This window comes from Drosophila kikkawai, unplaced genomic scaffold, assembly GCF_030179895.1.
Source record: "Drosophila kikkawai strain 14028-0561.14 unplaced genomic scaffold, DkikHiC1v2 scaffold_52, whole genome shotgun sequence".
NCBI lineage: Eukaryota > Metazoa > Arthropoda > Insecta > Diptera > Drosophilidae > Drosophila > Drosophila kikkawai.
The window spans coordinates 5,661-29,676 of record NW_027222712.1 but is presented as its reverse complement, the minus strand read 5'-3'; the positions used below and the strand labels follow the sequence as shown (position 1 = coordinate 29,676).

The window sequence follows — 24,016 nt, the reverse complement described above, 5'->3', positions numbered from 1 at the left end:
GTGCCAATTTACTTTCGATATACTGACTTACGCTCAGATCCTCCGCTGCTGGTTCGTTGGGCCCATCGAAGTTGCAGGTGCTGATGGCTGTTAGTTGGAAAGTTCAGAAACGATATTTAAATGGGACGCCCGCGTTCGCATTCACATATCACGCTAAACGGCAGAAAAGCAACAACAATATCAGTTACTTTCTATCTAATGTTACGCATTACTCTAAATTTAATCGATCTCAAAACTTTACGTCCTTCGGGTTACTGGAATCATCCAGCGGGAGCGCGCTGCTCACCGCGACGCGCCTCCAACTTCTTCGACAGGTCACATACCTGCCGCTCAAGCGAGCTCTCTATCCGGCTGCGCCTGCTCCTGCCTAGTCTCCGCTCAGCTACCTTCGCTGCACCTCCACTGTTCCTACTGGCTTATGCTCGAAAAGGTAATGCTTAGCCGCTGTCCATACAGCCGAATCGCCTTAGTTGGGGCTGCACGAGACCGGTTACATTACTCCGAGAACTCAGACACAGGCCGCCTCTGGTCTGACTCTTGGAGATTTCTCGCTCCCGGTTTAGTGCGGTCGCACTCGGATCGCTATAGCTCCTTGGCAGCCGACGTGGCAAAGCAGAGGTTCCCAAAAAGTAGGGTTACGCGCACGTGCTGCGTTGGCCGCACGTCGACGTCTCTGCCGCCGTAGGGCCTCCGAAAAGTTAGGTTATGGCCGCTCGGTCGCACAGCGTTGGGCTGCACGTCGACGTCGCTGCCGCCGTAGGGCTTCCAAAGAGTAAGGTTATGGCCGCTCGGTTGCACCGCGCCGCCTTGTTCGCTGATCGCCAACTTTTGCCGCGTGTGGCTGCCACGCCGGCGATACGCCACGCTTAGCGAAGGACGTAAGAGCCGTCGCCTAGCGCCAAACTAGCCCTGCACAACAAAAGGGTTAACTACACTATAAACTCTGCCGTTCCGTAGTTAATATTTACCCGTTCTCACTCGTGCACAACACTTATTAAGTTTTGTCACTGGTCTCTTGCTGGCACTTTACTATTAATTCGATTAAAACTGTATAATCCACGTGCCGGAATTATTATAGTAAAAATGATCTACGATGCGTGTGCTTTGCTCTGGTTTTCAATTTCAAGTGAGCGAGCGTCACAAAATTTCTCTACACGCAGCGTGCCTTGCATAGCAAACGAGCCAAAAGCTACGGGACTTTTCCCAAATCCTCTCTCGCGCTCTCGATGCTCGCGAGCGAAGGACTGGAGGAAGGAAAAATAAGCAAAAAATCGTACGATTTCGCTGGCGCTGCGAATGCAGGTAGAAGAAAAACGGCATGTTCTGGAAGGCGCTACCCTACACTCTAGTCGCGGCATATGCGTTTCGATGGGTCGGTTCTATCATTTAAACTTACTGTTGGAGGGGGGCGGCTTTAAGCTGAAATGCACTCGGATAAATTATAACACGTAGAACTTGTCGGGGTTTTACGCGACGTGCGTCGGGATGTTTATTTAGTCGTAGGTAAATTGGTACTGAATACAAAGAACAAAAACTAAAGCTAGGGAGAGCGGATTAGAAGCTCTAGGACTGGAAGTCCGGAGGAAGAGGGAGAGAAAAGGAGAGCGTTCGGGATCACACTGCCTCCCGAAATTGAGCGCCTTTCTGGCGTGAACATTCTCCCCCCCTTGCGAGGATACGCAGCAAAAGTACCAGGAAGTATTAGCTCTGGAAAGCGTAGGATAACGCTGAGCGTTCGTCGGCATGTAGAAGGGTGTGGTGATCCTGTCCACACGACTGGCATCGGTCGCTACTTCGACAGGATCCTCCGGAATGGTGGTGGGCCAGGCAGTTGACGCAGTACTTCCTGTCGATGACTGTCTGGAGCCGTTTCTTCGCATCAAGCCGGAGAAAACGGAGACACTTCCGAAGAGGATGGTTCCCTTTGCAGACTCGGCATTGGTAGGATAAAATACCTCGGGAACGTCTGCTCTTGCTGTCGTCGTACGGAACCCAGTAATTGGAATCGGCCGAAGTAGTCACTCGTGTGGAGAACGAGGAAATTCTTTGGATGGGTGCAGGAATTTGTGGTGCGTCATCACGAGGATTCGGAACACTGGATAAAGTGTTGCTTGGATGCAACAATGTTTGATGCCGACCGTGACACGTAAGACAGCTGTGGGCGCTTGTGCAATTACGGAGTGGATGACCGCTTGCAAAGCAATTTAAGCACAACTGCTTTTTCTCAATGTACGAAGTTCGATTTTCTATCGTCATCTGGAGGAAGCGTGGACATTTACGCACTGGATGGTTCTCTGCAGAACACAAATCGCATCTTTTGGATATGGGAACAATCCGCGTACTAAAGGATTTTAGTACTCGCGGTGCCACGATGGATTTTGTCGGGTTGGACGGACTGAGGCGTATCGTAGGAGGTTGAATAGAATTTATAGATTCCAGAGTTCTATGGCGCTCAGTAAGGAAAGAATCTAATTCTAGCCACGTCGGAATTTCGGTTTTATTTGGTAAGGACTGCTCCCATAATGAGAGCGTCAGCTTTGGAAGCTTCGTGGAACACAAATAAACCAATAGACAATCCCAATTATCCGTAGGAAGGCCGGACAGAGTTAGGGATGTGAGGCAATTTTGAATTCTATTCTGCAGCTCCTTCAAGGCTGCCGAGGATTCGCGTTCGATGGATTGTATGTTTAGTAATTTCTTCAGTTGGCTGTTCACCAACGCGCGTTTATTTTCGAAACGCTCAGTTAGGTTTCCCCATGCTGAGCGGAAACCGTCATTGGTGAGTGGCGAATTGGAAACTATAGAATGAGCTTCATCACTAGTCTTGGCATTTAAATAGAACAACTTTTCTACAGGGGTCAGCGTAGGATTGTCGATATAGACCGCTGTGAAAAGGTCCCGGAAAGTCGGCCAGCGAAGATAATCGCCCGAGAAAACTTCCGTTTCGCACGGAGGAAGCCGACAGCCAGACGGAAAGGAATTTTGGGGCGCAGGAGGTTGGACTGGAGCTGCTTTAGCAGAGATCGTATCGATCTGTTCCATGAGCTGGGCGGCACACCGTCCGTAAATAAAATAGGAGTAGTCGTATTTTGCCTTAAGAGTAGGCAAGATGTCTGCAGCGCCCTCTAAACCAACTGAAATTAGCTCTGAACAAGCTTCGTACTCTGTCTCGACCTTGTCCCATAGCGCTCGGACTTGGTCGAGATGGATTTGACAAGAGTACTTGGATGGAGTGGGTGCTGCTGGATTGCAGACTCTGGACTCGAAGTGACTCAGACGGTCACAGATCAACGTAAATTTGTCTAAAATTGAAGGAGCCATTCTGGATATTTCTTTATAATTTTTACTATAAATAGGTATATATTACAAAATAATTTATAGGTCGAAGTTGGATTGGGAATTTAGGAACCAATCGGACTCGTAATAATTATTTTTGAAATAATTATTATTTGTGGAAAATTGTATTTTTCTCGTAAGGAATTCAAATCGAGAATATTTGAATTAAATACGGAATTACGAAAATACGGTCACACTAATGTGTATATGGAAGCACACTTGGATTTCTAACTTAATCGGTTAGTTGGAATTTTAATATAAAATAATTTAAAATTATTTTATTTGTCTGGTCTTATTTGATTGACCGGTGCTGTATTTCGGAACCAATACGTGTGTGTGTGTACCAGGTGTGTTAGTTGAAGTTTGCCGGTTTTTTTGATAAAGAAAACACTCAATTCTCAAGAGAATGTGAAAAATTCGTTATTCAAATTATTGACCGTTGGCTTCTACACATTTCGCCCATCTTTCAGGCAAAGTATGGATACCATTCCAAAACAACTTTTTTTCTAACGAGGCAAACCATTCGACGAGCCATTTTTCGACTTCTTCAAAATTGGCGAAGCGCTGCTCTGCCTGTGAGTGTCCCATCGATGCAAAAAGGTGATAGTCGGACAGGGCGAGGTCTGGAGAGTACAGCGGGTGCGATAATATTTCCCAATCGAGTCCTTTCAGTGTGTCCTTCGTCAGTTTAGCGGTATGAGACGGCGCGTTGTCATGTTGCAAGATAACTTTGCCATGTTTTCGGGCCCATTCCGGCCGTTTTTCGATCAACGTATTATTCAAATTGATAATTTGTTATCGGTAGCGATCCTTTTTAACAATTTTACCAAGGTTTTAATAACTTGAATTTCACGACACCACATGGGTCCCGCAAATTCGATTTACTTGGAACGAAACTCGACATACTCACTAAGGTAAAAAAGTATGATGTTTTTATTTTGACGGAATGCGACTTGTGTATTTCTTTAGAATAATGTCAACAGAAAAAAATGACACATATGCCGAATGATACAAATGTATATAGTACGGCTAGCGGCATCAACAGTAAAACCGGCAAACTTCAACTAACACCCCTGGTATATTTGTGCACGTGCCGTATGCAAGTGCAAAATAGCGGAGATAAGGAGAGGCGGAAAAAATTGCCAAATATCGGAACGTCGTATGCAGACGATAATGTATGTATGTAAATACGTATTGCAGCTCAGAATAGAGCGAGGGAGTAAAAAAACAACAATATATGTACGAATTAAATAAATTTGTAATTTTAGTAGCTGCGGACAGTTATTAAATAAATTTGTAAATATAAGTTTCGGAGTGAAGTGGACTGTATTTGTAGTATGTATGTAATGTAAATAAATGCTAGCGGGAACACAGTTAACGAAGAGGAATTGAGAACTATTGGAATTAAATTCTCACTGTGGCTATTGCATTTATTTAAACTTTTGGATTTCGGCACAGAAATTTGACACAAATGTAGAAAATTTGGAAACCGAATTATTTTGAATTTGGAATTGGAAGTTATTATGCTGCCGTGTGTCGGATTAATTGGACTTGGATTTAGACAATAATCATACAGAGAAGTTAAGACGAATTGAGTTTCGCAAAACCTAACTGTATGACCGGCAGCAATAATGTAATGAACTTATCTGGTGCGGTGTTAAAGCCACCGGAGCTGCTGGTGGATGATATCCGGCTCGAAGGACCAAATGTTGGAGGGGGGCGGCTTTAAGCTGAAATGCACTCGGATAAATAATAACACGTAGAACTTGTCGGGGTTTTACGCGACGTGCGTCGGGATGTTTATTTAGTCGTAGGTAAATTGGTACTGAATACAAAGAACAAAAACTAAAGCTAGGGAGAGCGGATTAGAAGCTCTAGGACTGGAAGTCCGGAGGAAGAGGAAGAGAAAAGGAGAGCGATCGGGATCACACTGCCTCCCGAAATTGAGCGCCTTTCTGGCGTGAACACTTACGATTATACTTATTTATATTTTCCTATTTGTTTTCCCTGCCCTTACCCTCTGACCCCTACACCACAGTTAACTCATCGAGAGTCCTACTCGAAGAGGTTTTAACTGAAAAAGGTCAGACAAGAATCGTTCTAGCTCTTTATGTCTTTCAGGTGATACACCCCTAAGGATTTCCCGACATCGTTTTCTAATTCATAGTAAATATGGCTAAGCTTCTTAGTAACTGTCGCTTTCATAAAGACTGGAGCCAGCTTACTGTTGAATTGTTTAGCCGCATTGCTTTGCGCAAAACTACGGGCATACACAGTGTCACCGACTTTAAAACGCTGAACGCGAGCGCAAATTATAAACTTTTGCATTGTTTTCATGCGTTTCCTTAATTTTCTTCTGTGCTTGATTACGTGCTAGCTGCATGACATCAGGCGTTTTCAACAAAGTATCATGCTGTAACGACTCGCCCTACGTCAAGTTCAGCTACACTTCCGGTCTCTTCCATTATTTTGGACAATAGACCGAAGTCTCGCCAGAAATCAACTCCCAGATATATATCTTGCTTCAGCCCTGGGATCACAAAAAATTCGACTGGATGTGTACGATTTCGATAATTGATGTCTGCCACGAGTCTGCCTACGACTGAGCACTCGGAGTTATTCGCGGTTTTAATGCGACCTGAACATTTTCGTAAATTTGGGTTCTGAACTAAGTCTCTAGCAGCGTTGCCTCCGATACAGCTTATCGTTGCTCCTGAATCGAGTAACGCCACATAGCGCTTACCCACTAAATCGATTTCCGTGTATAAACGGTTATCGGAATTCATAAAAACTGCTGCTATCAACTTTTTCCGGTTCTTTCGAACCTTGTTCCAAAATGATCGTGCTCTTAGTGTTGAACGTCCGGGTTTGCGAGTGTCAATACTGCTGCAAACGTCTGCGAATATTCTTCGTCTGGCTTCAGCGTACTGTGCTTCACGTATATGATACGGTTGGTTAACTTTTGCTGTGTTTGGGTGTACTTCTTGCAGATTTAAAACTTCACACGGTTCTGTCTGCGTACCACTACTGGATTTTAATGTTTCGGATGCGACGCGTGGATTTTGGCCGACGCATCCCTTTGTCGGTTTTCCGATGGTCTACAGTGCTGACAGTTCGGCTTAAAAGTGTTTTTGGCTCCGCATCCATAACAGAAGATGCTGCGAACTTCGAGACACTCGTCGAACCTATGGCCTATCTTATCGCAGTTCCAACATCTTATCTGATTAGTCTGTAGGGCTGACACATCTTCTCGACCTACATCCTCGGATTCCTGTTCTAGTTGAGCAATATAAGGTCGTGTTCCGACTTGGTTCTTCCCTTGCTGCGGTCTATTCTGCTTACAAAACTGTTCGTGCGTTCGTATCTCTTCCCTTAAGGTGACTAAGGAATCTATGCGCAAATGCATCAACTCGTACCTCAGCGATGGCTTCGCATGTCGAATCAGCAGTTCAACTAACGACTGCTCTGAAAGTCGAGTACTCAAGCGCGAAACCAACTTTTCTATTTGGAATTGGTACTCTTCGAATGGTTCCCTGTCTGCTTGACGCCTACTATTGATAGATTCCCATATGTCCATGTCTGTATCCACATCTCGAAATTTCTGTCTAAATTCCCTGCAAAACTCTGCCCATGTAAAATTCGTACATGCTTGGTGGAATTTCCAATACCACTCATTCGCTTTGCCGGTAAAGAACAGATGTAGGTGATCACAAAGAAGCTGATGATCTCCGTTCAAGTTTTGTTGGGCTAGTGCTTGTACTCTGTACAGAAAATCCTCTGTCTGCAAGCCATCTTTGGCTCCATCAAATTTGATGTGCCAACTCTGGATAATACCGGGCACCTTCTCCGGCTGCACCGAAGTGTGCGACCTCTCAGAGTTTCGACTAGATTGTCGATTCCCTAATCTCTCGTTTCGCTCCCTGTTCGGTAAGTTCAATCCTGACCCTGGCTGAGTTTGACCTATTGCGAAAGCTTGTCCCTGTGTTACATTGTTCATGCTTCTCCTACTCGGGGATTGGGCATTCTGTTCGAGCTGCAAATTCGATATCTGTGATTGTATGAAAAGAGTCAAATCCTGCATAAGCTTCTGTTGCTGAGACTGCATTGCTGCTTGAACTACTCTACCTATTTCTTCGACACTCTCTGCTCTAGATGAATCGAGAACTGATGGTGTATTAGCGCTTCTATCGCGCTGCTGCGCCACGTTACTACGTTGCTGAGACCTAGTAACCATACCTCTGCGTTGCCCCAAACTTCGACCTCTTCTTGGTTCATTCCTGTTACGGCCTCGGTTTGTGATAAGATTGCTGCTGCCTTCGCCAGCGTCATATTCATTGGGTGCTCTTCCTGACTCGGATCTTTGTTCTGCATCTGCCAATTCGGCTAATAAGTTATTGTTCGATACTGACAACTGCTGCACCGTGCATGGTTGATTGCAAGTCGGACACGAGTTCGTTACTGACAAGTGATCTCTAATACATTGATGATGAAATCGATGATTACAAGGAGAAGCTGCTGTCATATCGTTCACGCTTAAAGGTCGTGTGCATAGAATGCAAACACTCTCGTCATTATTAGAAGCGGCTGCTAAATTCTCTAAGCTATGATGAATAGGCATTTTCTTCTTCTGTAACTGTTATTGGTTGCTTAATATTTTCAAATTATGGTCTTTGTTTTTCCAGCTAGTTTCTGTCGAATACCTTCTTGCTGAGCGTTCTCTCCTAACCAACTCTATACTAATATTGTCTATATTGTTGCGGCTTTGTAGGTTTGTATTCGCTGTATTGGTCATCCATCGAAGTTCCTCTGACCACTTGATATTCCTAAATACGCGTACAGTACCTTTTGCCAGTAGTCTAAACTGTCGCCTTTGGATAGTATTCTGCGCTCGGTTAGCACTGGTCGATAGTACCACGAAGTTTTGATAACATATCGCTATTCCAAGCTACTAATTCCGAATTCGCTTCCCTCTACCTATTGAACGGGAGTTTGATCCACCTAACTAATTTCAGGCTCGAGTTTTTGCGCCTGTGAGTGGGTTCGTTGCGGTCGCCTTGATCCGTAAGATCTCGAATCGAAGACGCAATTCCGGCTAAGAAGTCCTCAACTCGCAACTAGCAAATCTCTAGTATAAAATAGTAACAATTTCTGCTGATTAAATTAATTACAAAAAAATTCTTTTGGATGGATAGTCGAGCATTTTCATGGGCTAAAACCACTCGAGGGTCCTGCACCTAAAACAATAGGTATTTGCGGCTCCTGCGAGTTGCACTATAGCTTGATATTCTTCTTCCTCTTATTTCTCAAATGCAGATAACGGTCTTTGGCCCCACGTTGGGCGCCATTTTATTTATGTAGTAGCCAAGAGGCAGTGCTCACTAGATACTGTGGGTTTTCCAGTGTACAATCGGATCGGTATTTGTGCACTTCTTGCTATGCTCGGTTCAAAGCTCGTCGGATATGGCGTGGGCCTTCCTCACCGATTATAAGTCACACCCTTTCACTACTGTAATAAAAGTTTAAGTGCACATTCTGTAAACTAAATGATTGGTCAACGGTTGAATTAATTGGACGTACGGACGGACCCTAAAGAGTAGGTATAAGAGAGGAACACTCGCGTTGTGGGTGGCTGAGGTGTCATCCGCCCCCACGTCTTTACCCTCCCTGCCGTGGTAAACTCTGATAAATTAAGTGTTACCCCTTAACTAAGTTCATCTTTTCGATCTTAGCTCATTCTGAAGTAATTCGACATCCACTTGCTGTATTAACATAGACCAAAGATATACGTTTTTACTCCATTATTATTTCGTTAAACTTCAGGATAATTCATAATTCTGTCTCTTATAATTATTAATCATTTTCTTAATTTATCTAATCCCTAGATATTTATCTCTACGTTAATTGAAATTCATATAAACAAACGCGTAAATGTGCGGCTCGCTTAGGATCCCGTTTAAGTTATACATACGATCGATATATATATATATACAGAATAAATCAAATATGCGGCCTTGGTGCCAATTTACTTTCGATATACTGACTTACGCTCAGATCCTCCGCTGCTGGTTCGTTGGGCCCATCGAAGTTGCAGGTGCTGATGGCTGTTAGTTGGAAAGTTCAGAAACGATATTTAAATGGGACGCCCGCGTTCGCATTCACATATCACGCTAAACGGCAGAAAAGCAACAACAATATCAGTTACTTTCTATCTAATGTTACGCATTACTCTAAATTTAATCGATCTCAAAACTTTACGTCCTTCGGGTTACTGGAATCATCCAGCGGGAGCGCGCTGCTCACCGCGACGCGCCTCCAACTTCTTCGACAGGTCACATACCTGCCGCTCAAGCGAGCTCTCTATCCGGCTGCGCCTGCTCCTGCCTAGTCTCCGCTCAGCTACCTTCGCTGCACCTCCACTGTTCCTACTGGCTTATGCTCGAAAAGGTAATGCTTAGCCGCTGTCCATACAGCCGAATCGCCTTAGTTGGGGCTGCACGAGACCGGTTACATTACTCCGAGAACTCAGACACAGGCCGCCTCTGGTCTGACTCTTGGAGATTTCTCGCTCCCGGTTTAGTGCGGTCGCACTCGGATCGCTATAGCTCCTTGGCAGCCGACGTGGCAAAGCAGAGGTTCCCAAAAAGTAGGGTTACGCGCACGTGCTGCGTTGGCCGCACGTCGACGTCTCTGCCGCCGTAGGGCCTCCGAAAAGTTAGGTTATGGCCGCTCGGTCGCACAGCGTTGGGCTGCACGTCGACGTCGCTGCCGCCGTAGGGCTTCCAAAGAGTAAGGTTATGGCCGCTCGGTTGCACCGCGCCGCCTTGTTCGCTGATCGCCAACTTTTGCCGCGTGTGGCTGCCACGCCGGCGATACGCCACGCTTAGCGAAGGACGTAAGAGCCGTCGCCTAGCGCCAAACTAGCCCTGCACAACAAAAGGGTTAACTACACTATAAACTCTGCCGTTCCGTAGTTAATATTTACCCGTTCTCACTCGTGCACAACACTTATTAAGTTTTGTCACTGGTCTCTTGCTGGCACTTTACTATTAATTCGATTAAAACTGTATAATCCACGTGCCGGAATTATTATAGTAAAAATGATCTACGATGCGTGTGCTTTGCTCTGGTTTTCAATTTCAAGTGAGCGAGCGTCACAAAATTTCTCTACACGCAGCGTGCCTTGCATAGCAAACGAGCCAAAAGCTACGGGACTTTTCCCAAATCCTCTCTCGCGCTCTCGATGCTCGCGAGCGAAGGACTGGAGGAAGGAAAAATAAGCAAAAAATCGTACGATTTCGCTGGCGCTGCGAATGCAGGTAGAAGAAAAACGGCATGTTCTGGAAGGCGCTACCCTACACTCTAGTCGCGGCATATGCGTTTCGATGGGTCGGTTCTATCATTTAAACTTACTGTTGGAGGGGGGCGGCTTTAAGCTGAAATGCACTCGGATAAATTATAACACGTAGAACTTGTCGGGGTTTTACGCGACGTGCGTCGGGATGTTTATTTAGTCGTAGGTAAATTGGTACTGAATACAAAGAACAAAAACTAAAGCTAGGGAGAGCGGATTAGAAGCTCTAGGACTGGAAGTCCGGAGGAAGAGGGAGAGAAAAGGAGAGCGTTCGGGATCACACTGCCTCCCGAAATTGAGCGCCTTTCTGGCGTGAACATTCTCCCCCCCTTGCGAGGATACGCAGCAAAAGTACCAGGAAGTATTAGCTCTGGAAAGCGTAGGATAACGCTGAGCGTTCGTCGGCATGTAGAAGGGTGTGGTGATCCTGTCCACACGACTGGCATCGGTCGCTACTTCGACAGGATCCTCCGGAATGGTGGTGGGCCAGGCAGTTGACGCAGTACTTCCTGTCGATGACTGTCTGGAGCCGTTTCTTCGCATCAAGCCGGAGAAAACGGAGACACTTCCGAAGAGGATGGTTCCCTTTGCAGACTCGGCATTGGTAGGATAAAATACCTCGGGAACGTCTGCTCTTGCTGTCGTCGTACGGAACCCAGTAATTGGAATCGGCCGAAGTAGTCACTCGTGTGGAGAACGAGGAAATTCTTTGGATGGGTGCAGGAATTTGTGGTGCGTCATCACGAGGATTCGGAACACTGGATAAAGTGTTGCTTGGATGCAACAATGTTTGATGCCGACCGTGACACGTAAGACAGCTGTGGGCGCTTGTGCAATTACGGAGTGGATGACCGCTTGCAAAGCAATTTAAGCACAACTGCTTTTTCTCAATGTACGAAGTTCGATTTTCTATCGTCATCTGGAGGAAGCGTGGACATTTACGCACTGGATGGTTCTCTGCAGAACACAAATCGCATCTTTTGGATATGGGAACAATCCGCGTACTAAAGGATTTTAGTACTCGCGGTGCCACGATGGATTTTGTCGGGTTGGACGGACTGAGGCGTATCGTAGGAGGTTGAATAGAATTTATAGATTCCAGAGTTCTATGGCGCTCAGTAAGGAAAGAATCTAATTCTAGCCACGTCGGAATTTCGGTTTTATTTGGTAAGGACTGCTCCCATAATGAGAGCGTCAGCTTTGGAAGCTTCGTGGAACACAAATAAACCAATAGACAATCCCAATTATCCGTAGGAAGGCCGGACAGAGTTAGGGATGTGAGGCAATTTTGAATTCTATTCTGCAGCTCCTTCAAGGCTGCCGAGGATTCGCGTTCGATGGATTGTATGTTTAGTAATTTCTTCAGTTGGCTGTTCACCAACGCGCGTTTATTTTCGAAACGCTCAGTTAGGTTTCCCCATGCTGAGCGGAAACCGTCATTGGTGAGTGGCGAATTGGAAACTATAGAATGAGCTTCATCACTAGTCTTGGCATTTAAATAGAACAACTTTTCTACAGGGGTCAGCGTAGGATTGTCGATATAGACCGCTGTGAAAAGGTCCCGGAAAGTCGGCCAGCGAAGATAATCGCCCGAGAAAACTTCCGTTTCGCACGGAGGAAGCCGACAGCCAGACGGAAAGGAATTTTGGGGCGCAGGAGGTTGGACTGGAGCTGCTTTAGCAGAGATCGTATCGATCTGTTCCATGAGCTGGGCGGCACACCGTCCGTAAATAAAATAGGAGTAGTCGTATTTTGCCTTAAGAGTAGGCAAGATGTCTGCAGCGCCCTCTAAACCAACTGAAATTAGCTCTGAACAAGCTTCGTACTCTGTCTCGACCTTGTCCCATAGCGCTCGGACTTGGTCGAGATGGATTTGACAAGAGTACTTGGATGGAGTGGGTGCTGCTGGATTGCAGACTCTGGACTCGAAGTGACTCAGACGGTCACAGATCAACGTAAATTTGTCTAAAATTGAAGGAGCCATTCTGGATATTTCTTTATAATTTTTACTATAAATAGGTATATATTACAAAATAATTTATAGGTCGAAGTTGGATTGGGAATTTAGGAACCAATCGGACTCGTAATAATTATTTTTGAAATAATTATTATTTGTGGAAAATTGTATTTTTCTCGTAAGGAATTCAAATCGAGAATATTTGAATTAAATACGGAATTACGAAAATACGGTCACACTAATGTGTATATGGAAGCACACTTGGATTTCTAACTTAATCGGTTAGTTGGAATTTTAATATAAAATAATTTAAAATTATTTTATTTGTCTGGTCTTATTTGATTGACCGGTGCTGTATTTCGGAACCAATACGTGTGTGTGTGTACCAGGTGTGTTAGTTGAAGTTTGCCGGTTTTTTTGATAAAGAAAACACTCAATTCTCAAGAGAATGTGAAAAATTCGTTATTCAAATTATTGACCGTTGGCTTCTACACATTTCGCCCATCTTTCAGGCAAAGTATGGATACCATTCCAAAACAACTTTTTTTCTAACGAGGCAAACCATTCGACGAGCCATTTTTCGACTTCTTCAAAATTGGCGAAGCGCTGCTCTGCCTGTGAGTGTCCCATCGATGCAAAAAGGTGATAGTCGGACAGGGCGAGGTCTGGAGAGTACAGCGGGTGCGATAATATTTCCCAATCGAGTCCTTTCAGTGTGTCCTTCGTCAGTTTAGCGGTATGAGACGGCGCGTTGTCATGTTGCAAGATAACTTTGCCATGTTTTCGGGCCCATTCCGGCCGTTTTTCGATCAACGTATTATTCAAATTGATAATTTGTTATCGGTAGCGATCCTTTTTAACAATTTTACCAAGGTTTTAATAACTTGAATTTCACGACACCACATGGGTCCCGCAAATTCGATTTACTTGGAACGAAACTCGACATACTCACTAAGGTAAAAAAGTATGATGTTTTTATTTTGACGGAATGCGACTTGTGTATTTCTTTAGAATAATGTCAACAGAAAAAAATGACACATATGCCGAATGATACAAATGTATATAGTACGGCTAGCGGCATCAACAGTAAAACCGGCAAACTTCAACTAACACCCCTGGTATATTTGTGCACGTGCCGTATGCAAGTGCAAAATAGCGGAGATAAGGAGAGGCGGAAAAAATTGCCAAATATCGGAACGTCGTATGCAGACGATAATGTATGTATGTAAATACGTATTGCAGCTCAGAATAGAGCGAGGGAGTAAAAAAACAACAATATATGTACGAATTAAATAAATTTGTAATTTTAGTAGCTGCGGACAGTTATTAAATAAATTTGTAAATATAAGTTTCGGAGTGAAGTGGACTGTATTTGTAGTATGTATGTAATGTAAATAAATGCTAGCGGGAACACAGTTAACGAAGAGGAATTGAGAACTATTGGAATTAAATTCTCACTGTGGCTATTGCATTTATTTAAACTTTTGGATTTCGGCACAGAAATTTGACACAAATGTAGAAAATTTGGAAACCGAATTATTTTGAATTTGGAATTGGAAGTTATTATGCTGCCGTGTGTCGGATTAATTGGACTTGGATTTAGACAATAATCATACAGAGAAGTTAAGACGAATTGAGTTTCGCAAAACCTAACTGTATGACCGGCAGCAATAATGTAATGAACTTATCTGGTGCGGTGTTAAAGCCACCGGAGCTGCTGGTGGATGATATCCGGCTCGAAGGACCAAATGTTGGAGGGGGGCGGCTTTAAGCTGAAATGCACTCGGATAAATAATAACACGTAGAACTTGTCGGGGTTTTACGCGACGTGCGTCGGGATGTTTATTTAGTCGTAGGTAAATTGGTACTGAATACAAAGAACAAAAACTAAAGCTAGGGAGAGCGGATTAGAAGCTCTAGGACTGGAAGTCCGGAGGAAGAGGAAGAGAAAAGGAGAGCGATCGGGATCACACTGCCTCCCGAAATTGAGCGCCTTTCTGGCGTGAACACTTACGATTATACTTATTTATATTTTCCTATTTGTTTTCCCTGCCCTTACCCTCTGACCCCTACACCACAGTTAACTCATCGAGAGTCCTACTCGAAGAGGTTTTAACTGAAAAAGGTCAGACAAGAATCGTTCTAGCTCTTTATGTCTTTCAGGTGATACACCCCTAAGGATTTCCCGACATCGTTTTCTAATTCATAGTAAATATGGCTAAGCTTCTTAGTAACTGTCGCTTTCATAAAGACTGGAGCCAGCTTACTGTTGAATTGTTTAGCCGCATTGCTTTGCGCAAAACTACGGGCATACACAGTGTCACCGACTTTAAAACGCTGAACGCGAGCGCAAATTATAAACTTTTGCATTGTTTTCATGCGTTTCCTTAATTTTCTTCTGTGCTTGATTACGTGCTAGCTGCATGACATCAGGCGTTTTCAACAAAGTATCATGCTGTAACGACTCGCCCTACGTCAAGTTCAGCTACACTTCCGGTCTCTTCCATTATTTTGGACAATAGACCGAAGTCTCGCCAGAAATCAACTCCCAGATATATATCTTGCTTCAGCCCTGGGATCACAAAAAATTCGACTGGATGTGTACGATTTCGATAATTGATGTCTGCCACGAGTCTGCCTACGACTGAGCACTCGGAGTTATTCGCGGTTTTAATGCGACCTGAACATTTTCGTAAATTTGGGTTCTGAACTAAGTCTCTAGCAGCGTTGCCTCCGATACAGCTTATCGTTGCTCCTGAATCGAGTAACGCCACATAGCGCTTACCCACTAAATCGATTTCCGTGTATAAACGGTTATCGGAATTCATAAAAACTGCTGCTATCAACTTTTTCCGGTTCTTTCGAACCTTGTTCCAAAATGATCGTGCTCTTAGTGTTGAACGTCCGGGTTTGCGAGTGTCAATACTGCTGCAAACGTCTGCGAATATTCTTCGTCTGGCTTCAGCGTACTGTGCTTCACGTATATGATACGGTTGGTTAACTTTTGCTGTGTTTGGGTGTACTTCTTGCAGATTTAAAACTTCACACGGTTCTGTCTGCGTACCACTACTGGATTTTAATGTTTCGGATGCGACGCGTGGATTTTGGCCGACGCATCCCTTTGTCGGTTTTCCGATGGTCTACAGTGCTGACAGTTCGGCTTAAAAGTGTTTTTGGCTCCGCATCCATAACAGAAGATGCTGCGAACTTCGAGACACTCGTCGAACCTATGGCCTATCTTATCGCAGTTCCAACATCTTATCTGATTAGTCTGTAGGGCTGACACATCTTCTCGACCTACATCCTCGGATTCCTGTTCTAGTTGAGCAATATAAGGTCGTGTTCCTACTTGGTTCTTCCCTTGCTGCGGTCTATTCTGCTTACAAAACTGTTCGTGCGTTCGTATCTCTTCCCTTAAGGTGACTAAGGAATCTATGCGCAAATGCATCAACTCGTACCTCAGCGATGGCTTCGCATGTCGAATCAGCAGTTCAACTAACGACTGCTCTGAAAGTCGAGTACTCAAGCGCGAAACCAACTTTTCTATTTGGAATTGGTACTCTTCGAATGGTTCCCTGTCTGCTTGACGCCTACTATTGATAGATTCCCATATGTCCATGTCTGTATCCACATCTCGAAATTTCTGTCTAAATTCCCTGCAAAACTCTGCCCATGTAAAATTCGTACATGCTTGGTGGAATTTCCAATACCACTCATTCGCTTTGCCGGTAAAGAACAGATGTAGGTGATCACAAAGAAGCTGATGATCTCCGTTCAAGTTTTGTTGGGCTAGTGCTTGTACTCTGTACAGAAAATCCTCTGTCTGCAAGCCATCTTTGGCTCCATCAAATTTGATGTGCCAACTCTGGATAATACCGGGCACCTTCTCCGGCTGCACCGAAGTGTGCGACCTCTCAGAGTTTCGACTAGATTGTCGATTCCCTAATCTCTCGTTTTGCTCCCTGTTCGGTAAGTTCAATCCTGACCCTGGCTGAGTTTGACCTACTGCGAAAGCTTGTCCCTGTGTTACATTGTTCATGCTTCTCCTACTCGGGGATTGGGCATTCTGTTCGAGCTGCAAATTCGATATCTGTGATTGTATGAAACGAGTCAAATCCTGCATAAGCTTCTGTTGCTGAGACTGCATTGCTGCTTGAACTACTCTACCTATTTCTTCGACACTCTCTGCTCTAGATGAATCGAGAATTGATGGTGTATTAGCGCTTCTATCGCGCTGCTGCGCCACGTTACTACGTTGCTGAGACCTAGTAACCATACCTCTGCGTTGCCCCAAACTTCGACCTCTTCTTGGTTCATTCCTGTTACGGCCTCGGTTTGTGATAAGATTGCTGCTGCCTTTGCCAGCGTCATATTCATTGGGTGCTCTTCCTGACTCGGATCTTTGTTCTGCATCTGCCAATTCGGCTAATAAGTTATTGTTCGATACTGACAACTGCTGCACCGTGCATGGTTGATTGCAAGTCGGACACGAGTTCGTTACTGACAAGTGATCTCTAATACATTGATGATGAAATCGATGATTACAAGGAGAAGCTGCTGTCAGATCGTTCACGCTTAAAGGTCGTGTGCATAGAATGCAAACACTCTCGTCATTATTAGAAGCGGCTGCTAAATTCTCTAAGCTATGATGAATAGGCATTTTCTTCTTCTGTAACTGTTATTGGTTGCTTAATATTTTCAAATTATGGTCTTTGTTTTTCCAGCTAGTTTCTGTCGAATACCTTCTTGCTGAGCGTTCTCTCCTAACCAACTCTATACTAATATTGTCTATATTGTTGCGGCTTTGTAGGTTTGTATTCGCTGTATTGGTCATCCATCGAAGTTCCTCTGACCACTTGATATTCCTAAATACGCGTACAGTACCTTTTGCCAGTAGTCTAAACTGTCGCCTTTGGATAGTATTCTGCGCTCGGTTAGCACTGGTCGATAGTACCACGAAGTTTTGATAACATATCGCTATTCCAAGCTACTAATTCCGAATTCGCTTCCCTCTACCTATTGAACGGGAGTTTGATCCACCTAACTAATTTCAGGCTCCAGTTTTTGCGCCTGTGAGTGGGTTCGTTGCGGTCGCCTTGATCCGTAAGATCTCGAATCGAAGACGCAATTCCGGCTAAGAAGTCCTCAACTCGCAACTAGCAAATCTCTAGTATGAAATAGTAACAATTTCTGCTGATTAAATTAATTACAAAATAATTCTTTTGGATGGATAGTCGAGCATTTTCATGGGCTAAAACCACTCGAGGGTCCTGCACCTAAAACAATAGGTATTTGCGGCTCCTGCGAGTTGCACTATAGCTTGATATTCTTCTTCCTCTTATTTCTCAAATGCAGATAACGGTCTTTGGCCCCACGTTGGGCGCCATTTTATTTATGTAGTAGCCAAGAGGCAGTGCTCACTAGATACTGTGGGTTTTCCAGTGTACAATCGGATCGGTATTTGTGCACTTCTTGCTATGCTCGGTTCAAAGCTCGTCGGATATGGCGTGGGCCTTCCTCACCGATTATAAGTCACACCCTTTCACTACTGTAATAAAAGTTTAAGTGCACATTCTGTAAACTAAATGATTGGTCAACGGTTGAATTAATCGGACGTACGGACGGACCCTAAAGAGTAGGTATAAGAGAGGAACACTCGCGTTGTGGGTGGCTGAGGTGTCATCCGCCCCCACGTCTTTACCCTCCCTGCCGTGGTAAACTCTGATAATTTAAGTGTTACCCCTTAACTAAGTTCATCTTTTCGATCTTAGCTCATTCTGAAGTAATTCGACATCCACTTGCTGTATTAACATAGACCAAAGATATACGTTTTTACTCCATTATTATTTCGTTAAACTTCAGGATAATTCATAATTCTGTCTCTTATAATTATTAATCATTTTCTTAATTTATCTAATCCCTAGATATTTATCTCTACGTTAATTGAAATTCATATAAACAAACGCGTAAATGTGCGGCTCGCTTAGGATCCCGTTTAAGTTATACATACGATCGATATATATATATATACAGAATAAATCAAATATGCGGCCTTGGTGCCAATTTACTTTCGATATACTGACTTACGCTCAGATCCTCCGCTGCTGGTTCGTTGGGCCCATCGAAGTTGCAGGTGCTGATGGCTGTTAGTTGGAAAGTTCAGAAACGATATTTAAATGGGACGCTCGCGTTCGCATTCACATATTACGCTAAACGGCAGAAAAGCAACAACAATATCAGTTACTTTCTATCTAATGTTACGCATTACTCTAAATTTAATCGATCTCAAAACTTTACGTCCTTCGGGTTACTGGAATCATCCAGCGGGAGCGCGCTGCTCACCGCGACGCGCCTCCAACTTCTTCGACAGGTCACATGCCTGCCGCTCAAGCGAGCTCTCTATCCGGCTGCGCCTGCTCCTGCCTAGTCTCCGCTCAGCTACCTTCGCTGCACCTCCTCTGTTCCTACTGGCTTATGCTCGAAAAGGTAATGCTTAGCCGCTGTCCATACAGCCGAATCGCCTTAGTTGGGGCTGCACGAGGCCGGTTACATTACTCCGAGAACTCAGACACAGGCCGCCTCTGGTCTGACTCTTGGAGATTTCTCGCTCCCGGTTTAGTGCGGTCGCACTCGGATCGCTATAGCTCCTTGGCAGCCGACGTGGCAAAGCAGAGGTTCCCAAAAAGTAGGGTTACGCGCACGTGCTGCGTTGGCCGCACGTCGACGTCTCTGCCGCCGTAGGGCCTCCGAAAAGTTAGGTTATGGCCGCTCGGTCGCATAGCGTTGGGCTGCACGTCGACGTCGCTGCCGCCGTAGGGCTTCCAAAGAGTAAGGTTATGGCCGCTCGGTTGCACCGCGCCGCCTTGTTCGCTGATCGCCAACTTTTGCCGCGTGTGGCTGCCACGCCGGCGATACGCCACGCTTAGCGAAGGACGTAAGAGCCGTCGCCTAGCGCCAAACTAGCCCTGCACAACAAAAGGGTTAACTACACTATAAACTCTGCCGTTCCGTAGTTAATATTTACCCGTTCTCACTCGTGCACAACACTTATTAAGTTTTGTCACTGGTCTCTTGCTGGCACTTTACTATTAATTCGATTGAAACTGTATAATCCACGTGCCGGAATTATTATAGTAAAAATGATCTACGATGCGTGTCTTTGCTCTGGTTTTCAATTTCAAGTGAGCGAGCGTCACAAAATTTCTCTACACGCAGCGTGCCTTGCATAGCAAACGAGCCAAAAGCTACGGGACTTTTCCCAAATCCTCTCTTGCGCTCTCGATGCTCGCGAGCGAAGGACTGGAGGAAGGAAAAAAAAGCAAAAAATCGTACGATTTCGCTGGCGCTGCGAATGCAGGTAGAAGAAAAACGGCATGTTCTGGAAGGCGCTACCCTACACTCTAGTCGCGGCATATGCGTTTCGATGGGTCGGTTCTATCATTTAAACTTACGATTATACTTATTTATATTTTCCTATTTGTTTTCCCTGCCCTTACCCTCTGACCCCTACAAACCCTAAGTCAAAATTCTACCGAATGCCATACTCCAGTTGCTCTGCGAGTATTTAAATCATTAATAATCGGAAATATATAAGAAAGGTATAATCAAAACAAGAAGAAAATAAAAAGTTAACTCCCGCGACGGCAGGTGTCCGTCTAGGTGATCCTAACGGGTCTTAGGCAGCATCCACTGCGCTGGCGATAAGCGTATATCAATAGCTTAGGCCTTCGTCGGCCAGATGAGGGGAGCGAGGGGGTGTTTTCACGGCAGCTTGCCGATGGTGATAACCAAGCAGCTGCTCCGGTCTAATAAAAAAACTGCGCCAGCGGAATTGGTCTTCTGCGCTCAGGTCTTCCACTTGGGGTGGTTCCGCTCTCATCCAAACGTGGGCGGTTATGTAATCATCGGCCGGAGGTTAAGTCCGTCCGGGCCGCTGAGTATGGAGCGAAACTGGTGTCAACTGAGATCCACTGCTGGCGGTTGGCGGAATTGGTTAAAGACGGCCGTAGAGCAGGGGAATCTGCCTTTTCGAGGTCTAGGCCTCCGTCACGCCTCTGAAGCCGGATCCCTATGAAAACTGAGTTAGCATTGAAACGCACTAAATTTGCACTTATTCACCTTTTCTCCACGCACAAATTCACACGAGAAGTTATAGCTGGCTATACCACTCTGGGTTTCACTCGGATTATTTAATTAATAAATTGTATTACCGCGTGTAATATTGACTTAAATTTGGCCGCGCCGAGAAACATAAACGTTTGCCAAAGGGTTTTTATCAAAGAGTGAATTAAGCTTTGGGAAGCTGACTGCAAGTAACCGCGGTTCAGAGCTTTACTTAGACTAACTGTTCAATCGTATGATCATTGTCAATCGTGATTGGTCTTAGCCAGTTATTAGCTATTTTCGCTATGGAAAAGTTCCTATAATTTTAAGTGCGAGGGTAGGTCGAAAAGTTTTTGTAAGTGTAAGCTTAGCTGGTCACTACAAACTCAGTAAATGCTCAGCAGGCCCCAGAGCAGCCACAAAACAACATGGAGTCCATGATGGTGACCATGCAACAAAGCATGATGGAACTCATGTCATTTATGAAAACGACCATGCAAACGCTCGTCCAGAATCAGAATATGGTGATACAGCTGCTCGTAGCACAACAGTCAAAATAATCTATGTCCAATCTACGTATATCCACGTGGAATGCCAATGGCGTCTCACGGCATAAACTTGAACTAACACAATTTCTAAACGAAAACCACATCGACGCCATGCTACTGGTTGAAACGCACCTCACAAGCAGATACAACTTTCATATAAGAGGTTATACCTTCTACCGCACAGATCATCCAGATGGTAAAGCCCACGGCGGGACCGGCATCCTTATCAGAGAACGCATCAAACACCACTTCCACCAAAGGTTTGCAACAAATTACCTGCAAGCTACGTCCATTAAAGTGCAGTCAGGTAACGGCAACCTTTGCATTGCTGCTGTCTACTGCCCACCTCGCTTTACAATCTCTGAAGGTCAATTCATGGATTTTTACAACTCACTTGGAGATCGATTTATAGCTGCAGGAGATTACAACGCCAAGCATACGCATTGGGGATCCCGCCTCGTGACCCCCAAGGGAAGACAACTGTACAACGCTCTCATCAATGTGAGAAATAAGCTGGACTACGTTTCCCCTGGTAGCCCCACATATTGGCCAGCAGACCCCAGAAAGATACCCGATCTAATTGACTTCGCGGTGACAAAAAACATCCCACGAAATTTAATAAACGCCAAGGCCCTTCCAGACCTTCCTTCGGATCACTCGCCGCTGTTGATAACCCTCCTTCAAAGCCCAGAAACTACGGATCGCCCCTATAGGCTGACGTCGCACAGAACCAATTGGATGAAATACAAAAAGTATGTGAGTTCCCACATTGAGCTAGCCCCCCAGCTCAATACTGAAACCGACATCGACTCCTCCACCTCCGCACTGGAAGAGATACTTGTGACTGCAGCCAGAATCTCAACACCACAACAGACGGATGTGCAAAAAATCAAATTCAAAACGAACCAGCAAATTGAACAGCTTATCCAAGAAAAGAGGCGTCTGCGACGGGTGTAGCAAACCAATAGATCGCCATGCTCAAAGCAACGTCTAAATGAAGCCACACGCAAACTAAGCCGGGCCCTGAAGCAAGATGCCGAAAAAGCACAATTAAGATATATTGAAAAACTCTCGCCAACCAGCACAAAGCATCCCTTATGGAGAGCTCACCCAAATTTAAGCTCACCGGCTGAAACCATCACCCCGATAAGAAAGTCATCTGGTTGCTGGGCCCGCAGCGACAAAGACAGAGCCGAAACTTTTGCCTCACATCTCCAGGGCGTTTTCCAGCCGAACCCTGCTGCAAATCCATTTGATCTACCGCAAATCCACACTGAAACGGAAATCCTATTCAATCGAAGCTGGAGTCCCACAAGGAAGTGCACTTGGGCCTACCCTATTTGTTCTATACACAGCGGATGTCCCCACAAGCGACCAGCTAACATTATCCACTTTCGCTGATGACACTGCGATCCTCAGCCGTTCCAGATGCCCAGTCCGTGCAACAGCCCAGCTCGCCAACCACCTCAAGGTAGTCGAGAAGTGGCTATCTGATTGGCGTATTAAAATAAATGAACAAAAGTGTAAGCACATAACGTTCACCCTCAACAGACAAACATGCCCCCCGCTCTACCTGAACAGCACACTGATCCCCGAAGTCAACGTGGTAACGTACCTGGGCGTCCACCTGGACAGACGCCTAAGATGGCGAAGACATATTGAATGCAAGAAACTTCATCTAAAACTAAAAGCCAGCAGCCTCCACTGGCTCATAAACTCCCGATCGCCCCTGGACTACAAGGTCCTGCTCTACAACTCCACACTAAAGCCATCCACAGGGATCTCGGCATTCCTGCAGTTAAGAACGAAATAGAAAAACAAAAAGCGTCCTACAAGGAAAAACTCTCCACCCATCCAAATCCTTTAGCAAGGGACTTGATACGAGTTTCCAGAAGAAGCCGCCTACTACGTAACGACCATCCAACCCAGCCATAATTATTCAGGGCCATTTACTCTGTACCAGTCTCATGACTGCTAGTTAGGTAGTATTGTAAGATTTGATACACTTATTGTTAGTCTCATAAATGAGAAGATTCAATAAATAAAAGCAAAGCCTGAAAAAAAAAAAAAAAAAGGTAAATTTGTAAACAAAAAGTTCACAACTCAGCTAATAATGCCTGTATCCACTTCAGAATTTGTATTTATAACAGTTTTTACACGGCTAATACATTTGCATACTCAATTGTAAATTTGAAAACAAAAAGTTCACATCTCAGCTAATAATGCATGTATCCACTTTAGAATTTGTATTTATAATAGTTTTTACACGTCTAATACATTTGCATACTAAATTGTAAATTTGTAAACAAAAAGTTCACATCTCAGCTAATAATGAAATTTGTAAACAAAAAGTTCACAACTCAGCTAATAATGCATGTATCCACTTAGGAATGTGTATAGTTTTTACACGGCTAATACATTTGCATACTCAATTGTGAATTTGTAAACAAAAAGTTCACAACTCCGCTAATAATGCATGTATCCACGGCAGAATTTGTATTTATATTAGTTTTTACAAGGCTAATACATTTGCATACTCAATTGTAAATTTGTAAACAAAAAGTTCACAGCTCAGCTAATAATGAAATTTGTAAACAAAAAGTTCACAACTCAGGTAATAATGCATGTATCCATGGCAGAATTTGTACTTATATTAGTTTTTAGAAGGCTAATACATTTGCATACTCAATTGTAAATTTGTAAACAAAAAGTTCACAACTC

At 44.5% G+C, this 24,016-nt stretch overlaps 3 long non-coding RNA genes across 3 annotated transcripts; all 3 read right to left on the bottom strand.

The window, feature by feature from the left end:
* Positions 1-184: 184 nt before the first annotated feature.
* Positions 185-1,377, bottom strand: LOC121503024 (uncharacterized). Its single transcript, XR_005991260.2, has 2 exons — positions 969-1,377; positions 185-909 (listed from the first exon to the last, which is right to left on the bottom strand). It is a non-coding gene; the product is annotated as an uncharacterized lncRNA (long non-coding RNA).
* An 8,157-nt stretch (positions 1,378-9,534) lies between these two features.
* LOC121503130 (uncharacterized) lies at positions 9,535-10,727 on the bottom strand. Its single transcript, XR_005991301.2, has 2 exons — positions 10,319-10,727; positions 9,535-10,259 (listed from the first exon to the last, which is right to left on the bottom strand). It is a non-coding gene; the product is annotated as an uncharacterized lncRNA (long non-coding RNA).
* An 8,157-nt stretch (positions 10,728-18,884) lies between these two features.
* On the bottom strand, positions 18,885-19,794 carry LOC138929579 (uncharacterized). The gene is made up of 2 exons (XR_011445828.1): positions 19,669-19,794; positions 18,885-19,609 (listed from the first exon to the last, which is right to left on the bottom strand). It is a non-coding gene; the product is annotated as an uncharacterized lncRNA (long non-coding RNA).
* Positions 19,795-24,016: the final 4,222 nt, after the last annotated feature.